We start from the raw sequence: 8,739 nt of genomic DNA, 5'->3' as shown, positions 1-8,739 counted from the left end.
TCTGCATTTTCCATTGCACAAGATCTGTGTTGGGGAAAATGGCAATTTTGCAAATACTGTTCATCGAATGGAAGAAATTAAACTGTATCCTTTTAATCAACGAAGGAGGCCCTATTGGCTTGTTCAGGTTACGCCACATCAGTTTAACCATGCAGCCTGAGGGAAGTATACCTTCTACTAGCTTTCTTGGTTATTTGACGAATCCACCTTGGATTAGTAAGAAAGGTGTTCAGTGTGCAAAGAGTGCTTGCACCTTCAGGGCTCTCAGTCTGGCTTTTCAAACTTCTCAGTTTGGCTTTTTCAACTCTCTTTCGATTTCACTAATACATTGCTTGTATTAGTGCATGAGGTTCTTGCTGGGTCCTGTGTTTGAGTTTGCTTCACTGTGTCTCAATTACCACCGACCAGCACCTTACATCGACAACATCGTACAATTCCCATTGGATGGGGTCTTTGCAAGCCCGTGTGTGACATAGCGTTAAGCATTTGCCGAAGGCATGGCAAAGGCAGACAAGGTGGACTTTCTGGTGAATGAAGATTTTGCAGGGCAAGTATGAAGCAGCATGAACCTTCGAATGGAAGCAAAGTACAAATGGCTGCAGTTACAGGAACCAGTGGGGAAACAAAGTGTTTTTACCCCATACACGCAAAGCGAAAAGCGGGTTTAAGCAATTGGTTCACTTCTGTCTGTATGTCCTTCTCTCAATACAAATGTCAGTTTATGATCGAGGAACAACTTAATTTCAAATGGATGTTATATTCTGAACACAAATCAGAACATGAATCGGAAGACAAACCTATGATTGAACAGAACTTTGTCTCTGAATTTGTCCCGATCGAACACACGCAGAGAGGAGTGATGTAATTTATTTACTCTCTGGCAGTCAAAATTGAAAATCATTCCAAAAAGGAAACTTACTGTTTTTATAGATGTCATAAAGCACACAAACAACAGGCATGAATAACTAATTTAATGTGTTAAATAAGGTGCTGTACAAGACGCTGCATCAACGGCGGTAAAGTTCCAGATTTTTTTTTCTTCTTTGACCTTGAAAATCTTTATTTTATTTCAATTTAATGATATACTTGAACACTGTAGAACACAAATAGCCTTTTATGCACTTTCAAAACCCCTTATATTTAGCAGTAGTTGGACAAAAATATTTTGGCATTTTATGTCATCAGGACCAATCAAATTTGCCGCTCCTAGACCCCGCCCATGTCATTGTTTCTCAAGACAGTGCGAGGTAATGTGTTTTATGAACTCTCTAGTTCAATAATGCATGTGGGCACCTACCTTTCCAAAAACTGAAATTGAATGTTTTACTTTGAGGGTTCATTAAAGGAACAAAATATGAGGTGTCGTGCAAAAACCACCAGAGCTGAGGAACGTAAAGTGACACAGAAGCAAGACACCACAACAAATAAATAAATGAGAGAAGAAAATATAAATGTGATTTTACTTTCAACCAAACAAACATAATTCACTTTTCCTATGTGTAAAAAAAATGTTTTGTGAAACATTTTTGTGAAAATGTAAAAATGACCGTTTTTTTTGAAAATGAAAAAAACATATGGTCTTTTTCAACTAACTTAAACTTAGGAAATGTTAGTTAAGTTGTCAAGAAAGAAAGATACCCATACATTCATAATATCCTCCACAAGTGGTATATAATGGTTAGACTGTCTGCTCTGAGTCTGAGATGTGGGTGGTTCGAACACTGGCCGAGTCATACCAAAGACTTAAAAAATGTATGTGCTGTTTCCTTGTTTGATGCTCAGTATTTAAGGACAGAGTACAAACAAAGAACCATAGGTTGGCAAATTTTTGCAGGCATATTGAGCCAAATATCCAGATGTGCTCTCTCCAGATCTGGATAAAATCACTAACTGGTCCAATACGTGGAACATGTCTTTCAATCTTAACAAATCTCATACTCTCACAATGTCTCTCCGAAAGGACCGTTTGGAACCCCCCCCCCCCATCTGCTTTCTCAACAATCCCTTGGAAGAAGTCCTTTCATTCAAGTTTCTTGGTCTCACTATCTGCTGTGATCTTTCCTGGGAAAGCCACATTTCCAGCAGGACTCCAAAGCCAGTCATGAACTGGGCATCCTCCATCGTGCAAAGTCCTTCCTCGGCCCACCTGAGCTCTTGACCACATACAAAGCTTTTGTCTGCAGCCTGATGGAATATTGCTCTCCCCTCTGGGCTGGTGCTCCAGCATCTCACCTTTCTCTGCTTCACACTGTGGAAACCAAGGCATTTCGGATCATTGGTATCTCCCACGATGAGGCTGAGTCTTTGGATCTTTCACTCTCTCACAGCAGGCAGGTTGGTGGTCTTTCTGTCTTCTACCATCTCATATCTGGCCTACCCCCCCGCTCTGTCTGCGATCTGTCCCCCACCCCTTGTTTCTGCAGGGTGCTCAAGGTCCGCCAAAAACCCCGTTTTGGTAAAACTACCAAAAGCAAGAATCACTGCTCACCTTCACTCTTTCATTCCTCTTTTTTTCCTGCCAATGTAACAAACTCCCCCACTCTCTTCAATCCCACTCTTCCCTCCAGGTCTTCAAAACAGCTGTTCACCACCATCTCTTCCCCCATTCAAATCCACGATCTTTTCTACCCCCGTTAATCCACCCCAAGCACGCCTCCTTCAAATTCCCTGCTTTCCTTCCTGAAAGTCCCTGAATTGTCCACCTTGTTTCCTCTGTGTACCCCACCCCATCCCTCTCCCTTCCACAGATCTCCTAATGTCTCTGTTCCCCCACTGTTTTGTGCTTCCCTCTCCTGCCCCTGTTGTCTCTTGCTCCCCTTCTTATATGTTTTCTGTGTTAGCTCTTATACGAGCCTCGACATTGCATATTTAAAATTAAACAAACTGTTCCCCTACTGCCCAAAGTCAGTTTATCCCCGACGTCGACTTGCTCATAGATTAGCTTCAATCTTATATATAAGATGAAAAAAGGAAAAACACATCCATGGTTGTTTCCCTGCCCGACGCATATCAAAAACGGACTAATATGTTTTTACCTGTTCACGTTGAATAACAGACCGAGCCATAAACCAACATATAAATATGCACATAGGTTCTTAGCAAAGAGATTGTCCATTATTTGAAATGTCAACAACCAATCAAATTTTGTCTTTGAATGCCAACATGAATGTCAAACCTATATGCTTTGTAAAGTTCCTGCAAGGACTGCATAGACTGAGTGCACACACAAGTGCCATGTGTTGTGTGAAAATCTGGCAAAAATAATCAAGAATGTTCAAGGGATAAATTTGGAATTTTCAAGAAAGTGTAGAGTAGCTACCCTTTTTTGCTTGCAAAGTCGAGGCTCGTAGAAGAACTAGAACGCATAACAGATTCGGAGGCAACAGAACAAATGGAACACTAGAAAGAGAGGGAACCAAGGGGTGGACAACATGGATATAGAAGCAAACTCTCAGGAGGAAGAACTGGAAATTAGGAAGGAGGTGGGCTTGGGATTGGAGTGGAGGGGGGCGGGGATTTAACGGGGGAAGAAAAGATCATGATTTTGTATGGGGGATGATTTATGATTGTGGTGAATAGCAGTCTGTTCTTGGAGCGAACGGTAGCTCCAATTTCACCAGCACGTGTCAACCGTTCCACCAAGAAATGTCACATGCAGGAACAGAGATGGGGTCTTGTAACTGCTTCCTTTACTACAACGGTGACAAAACATACTTTAATACAAACAAAGACAAAACAAACGAACCACGGAATGTTAGCGAAGCTGCAATCACGATCAAAAACAGAGAAAAGAACAATTCACGTCGTCAAAGAATGGCGAACGTTACATCATGAGAACCATTATGAACGTCCAAATGCAAAGATCACCCACCGAACAGAATGTGATCAAACAGAGAAAATAATGTGTTATTACCCAATTGAATCTGATTCTGTGGAGGGTGAAAAGAAGAAAGGATAACGGATCTGGAGCAGCAAAGATCGTCAAGACGCAACGGGACCCAGGTGGTTCGTAAAATAAGCGTCTTCATTAAATTTTGCGCTATGTCAGATGTAGCACCATGGCACAGACCAAGCTCCAAACAAAACTCTGCTCAACCGTGTAATTTTCAACCGAAACATCACCCATCTTCACACTTCCATTACGAAAACCATCACATGGAAAACACTGGTGACGTGAATGGTTCTGTTGAGACCATTCTTGGGCTGATTGACTCGTACAAAGCCAATGGTGAAGTTGAACTGGACTTGCTGCACTCTGGCATCGGGGATGTTACTGAAAATGGTTGAGCAGATTTGGCAGAGCCAATGGTTGAATCATTTACAGAAGAGGTATTATGGGAGAGCGGCAGTGACGGCGACATGCCAAGTATAAAACAGGTGGCTGATCTTGTAGCAATCGAAAGTGAGCTTGCCGATGTAAACTCTCGAGAGAGAATTGCCCAATTTGAAGAAACGAAAGGTGATTTAACAGTCACAGATGGACCTCAAGAGGAAAAGCAGGATGCTTGTCAAATGGACAAGTGCGAAAGTGGTGTTTTTGAAAGGAATTTCCAGAACCAATCCCCGAGTTCAGATCTGGACGGTAGTTGTGAAGGCCAATTACCCACTGTTTATTAATCTTGTGGAAGTGATGCTAAGGCAGAAGGTTACGACGAGTCGAGTGCTTCTCACTGTTGTGATGCAGATGTTGCAGCTGAAGGTGAGAGTGGATCTACAGAAATGTTTTTTGATGATTGTACAGTATGGAAGGACATATTGGATACTGCAAAGGAAAATGACATTGAAGTTGCAAAGGTGCTGTGTGAGGAAAGTGATCTTCCTGAAGCATTGCTTCCTGATCTTGGCACTTACAAGAAGGCAAATCTTGAAGTCTGTTTTGTTGAGCCAATATTGGAGCAGTCCCAAGAAAAATTTGTTGGAGAAGAGAGTTGCAGCAACGGTAACTTCCTGTTACCGGGATGAGTGGGAGGCTCATCTTGAATCAAGCCAGGGTGAGTCAAGTGCAGGCATTGAAGAGAAACATGCCCGCATTTGTGTTGTGGGCACCCACTGAGAACAAGGCACCAACACCTTCTGGAATGTTGCAGGCACTCTTCCTTTCCAGCATCTCTGTTCTCAGCTGGGGGTTCTGCGGTTTGCCGCACAGGCTTTTGCGTGATGGACGCCCCGGTGTTCTGCGGGATGCCTCGCTTCGGATTGCTTGGCTGGGGGAGCTTGGTCGCGTGTGGAGCCGCCTTCATGACTGTTGCGGTCGGCTTGTGGCCACCTGCATAGTTTTGATCATCGGGAAAGTTGACTTCTACATTTGGTGGCTGCTTTTTCCACCTGGCTTGGCGATGATGGGCAAAGAGCTTGACACTGTCGGAGAGAATGACATGAACACCGTTTTTCAGCTGACAGTGTAGCGGTTTGACTACATGGAATGTGACCTCAGCCCTTTTGAAGAAGGTTTTGCATCTTTTGATCTATCACATGCTGTTTCCATGACGCAGGCTGTATAGTGTCGTCTGACACTTTTCACCAAGGTCATACAAGATTCGAGTCACTTCTATGATTATGTTATTTGCCTTCGTTTCCGGCTGCATTCCAGCTTGCCAGCTGACACTCTTCTGGGACCTGTGGGAGCATGCCATGGATCCACACAGCTATGTGGAGCACCAGATCCGAGTCTCCTTGTCTCCCATCCCATGGAGGTGCAACTGTAGTGCGATGGGGAGCAGGGTGCAGACATGAGGGCGCTTGCGCTGGCTGAGCATGTGAGTCCAGTAGTGGTGATTACAGGCTTGGAAGAGCCAGAACTTGAACCGGAACCAGAATCAAAGCCTTTTCTGATTCGAGAACCCAGCATTACAGAAGGACGCAATGAAAAATATCTGCTGATCTTTTTACACCAGGAAAAGCTTACGCCAGGAGATCAAGGCATTGCGTACTGAACTGCAGAAGCCCGGGAAGTGGTGAAAAGTCTTCGGGAGAGAGTGTGTGAGCTCGAAGCTGAGTTGGACAGCGATCACAGCTGTTGGGACCATTTGCAGGCTGATGCCCTAGTCCTGCAAGTTGAATTGGATGAGCTGCGCCTGCAGCAAGTCGAACAAGCACAGCAGGGGCTCACTGGAGCTGAGAAGAAGGTGCAGGCAGGTGAACAGTGGAATGGGAAGATGAAAGACAAACATACAGAGCTGGTAAATATTCATGCAGAGCTTTTGCGAAAGAGCGCAGAAGTGTTGAATCTCCTGAGTGAGATTCAAATGGAAAGGGAACAGGAGCAGGCCTCTGAGCAGGCATACTGCGAAGTACGGCAGCAGGTTGAAGAGCAGCGAATTCGAGAACAGAAGCTGGAGCTAGAGCAATTGCAGAAAGACTTGGCAGAGCTTGAAAAGATGTTGGCGAGGAGAAAGTTGGAGCTTGACAAACAATCACAGCAGAGTGTCGAAGAACTCCAGCTATTGCAGAAATTCTTCACTGCCAAGACACTGGATGAGAGAACTTTGTATCTACCAGATCCTGGAGGAGGATGCAGGCATTGATCCTGCTGCCTCTTGCAAGAAACCTTGTTGATGCAGTTCCTGTGGCTGGCCTGATTTTATGGCATCCCCTCATTGAGGTTGTGCTTAAAGTCTACATCTGCACCCAAACATCAGCCAGGTTGGTCTGCAAGATTTTAGAATAATAGGCAAATTTAGAAGAAAAATAAACAAGAAGTATGGAATCCAGTGAGATTGAAAGCAACGAATCTACAGGGGTGGATTGGATTGTGCAAAGAAAACTAGAAGGGGTGAATGACACTCTTGGACCTGACTAACCAGCGACGACTTCACGTAGAGTAAGGTGCCTCCATTGTTTACTGTCCCAAGGGTTAAGTTTTTCTTGGAAATTGGGACATGGGTAATTAGGATGGGAGCAGGCGAGAGTGACTTAATGGTCGGTAAATGGATCGGTTCGGAGACCAGAATTGTCTTGTGGTGTGATGTCTGTTTTGTGTCAAGAATTGAGTTGTTTTTGGAGAATGAATGTGGATTGTAATATGTAAGCAGGCCGTGGCAGAGTAGGACCATGATTACCATTTTTGCATTAAAATTTTTGAGAATTGAATGGCAACGGCGGAGGAAATGACATGTTGGATTTTGTGGGTGGGGAAGATATGTGGATCTGCAGGAATGGATCAAGCTCTGGAGGAGTAGTGACTGTGCCCCCCCCCCCTCCGAGGTAATTTGTCCATGGCAGCTGGTAGTGTCAGGAAATGGAGACCCGTTTGGAGGGTAGTTTGATTGGGTGACCGGCGGTAGGGAGACCCCTAGTGATCCAGGAGAGGCCGAGAGAGCCTGGATGGTGAGGAGACCCACCCCAGTGAGGTGACCCCAAAAAGAGCTGTTTGACTGTCAGGAACCGAATAGTTAAAGGGAGGAGGTTGGGGGAGGGCAAAGAGGTTGTAATTCGCGTAACTTGTTTTTGGACTGTGGGCACCACAACCGGAAGCGCCCCCACCATCTTGGTTGTACAGTACCTCCCCACTCCCTAATTGAGGATCACACATGTGTGTAATAACATTTAAGCCATGGTCTTGCAAGGTTGAAATTAATGATTGAGTATTGGGTTTTTGTGTGAGTGTGTGAGGGAAGGTTCACTTTATCCATGTCACTAACCTGTTCCGGAGAGAATGGACCCATGTAAATTTGGATTGGGCAAATTGGGATGGCTCTGCAGGTTACGTTGGGTATTGTGGCATCCACCGGGGAACGCAGTCTTTAGAAGGGGGTTGGATAAACGTTAATGAGTTATTCAGTGAAGGTTTTGTCTGTTACGGTACATTTTTGTGTGTGCTTTCTGACAATTTCCACCTGCCCTCGGAGTTAGGAGTGAGGAACTAAGAGTTTTGCAAATATTAGAATTGTTGTGTTGAACGGGAGTAGAACGTTAATCAGAATAGTAAGTTAGCTCTGGCTCACTTCCCACAGCCCCTCCTAATTTATTTCATAGATTAATTAGGTGTGAGTCGGTGAGTGGTAAGGCTGGTATGGTAATGCTTGCATTGAACCTTGCAGGAGCTATGGCTCTGGGTGGGGAGGGAGTAAAATTTTACTCTGAGGGAGTAAAATGCCATTACTGGCAATATGTGCCAGCTGCCCACATGGTCATCCATCACCTGCTTCGATCGCTTCACATAACCCTGATCAATAAGCGAAAATGGGGTAGCACACCTTGCCTAAGGGTGTCCTTCAGGTTAATGAATACAAAGGCCACTTCCTTTAAAAAAAAGATTGTTGCCTTTACCCTGTTAAACCCATCGTTTTTGGTTTCAAAACCTGAACTGCAGGACAGTGGCAGATTTGTATTCAGAGTTTACTTTTCCTAGATGAGTTGCTACCAAGGCTAATAAGTCCCATCTGTCCAAAGCAACTGGCTTTAACGTGCTAGTAATTCGCCTTTCACCTCTATAGCCGTTAGTGAGAACAACCCCAGCATGAGAAGACCCATGCGAAGCTAAACTGTCAGAGGCTGTTTAAGATGCTGAGCTACTGGTGTATTTTATACACCTTGAGAGCTTATCCTCAATGTCACTCTGCACTAAAACAATCCATGGGGGTCTCATTGTTACTGAGGTCTTCATTTTCTGTTGTTTCAGAAAAGCGTTTGCAAAATTCATACCGTCTTTTGTGATGACTTTCATTAAGTGCCTGAAAAGTTTGAATTTTGTAAGAAAAAGGCCAATATCTTCCTTCAGTATTCGTTACACTGATTGAT

General features: G+C 44.2%; 1 pseudogene; it reads left to right on the top strand.

The window, feature by feature from the left end:
• The first annotated feature begins 4,359 nt into the window (after positions 1-4,359).
• LOC147032669 (huntingtin-interacting protein 1-like) lies at positions 4,360-6,620 on the top strand (annotated as a pseudogene).
• Positions 6,621-8,739: the final 2,119 nt, after the last annotated feature.

The sequence above is a fragment of the Eptatretus burgeri genome, chromosome 2, assembly GCF_056783735.1.
Source record: "Eptatretus burgeri isolate ZD-2024b chromosome 2, Ebu_testis_v1, whole genome shotgun sequence".
Lineage (NCBI taxonomy): Eukaryota > Metazoa > Chordata > Myxini > Myxiniformes > Myxinidae > Eptatretus > Eptatretus burgeri.
This window is presented reverse-complemented; position numbering and strand designations above follow the sequence as displayed.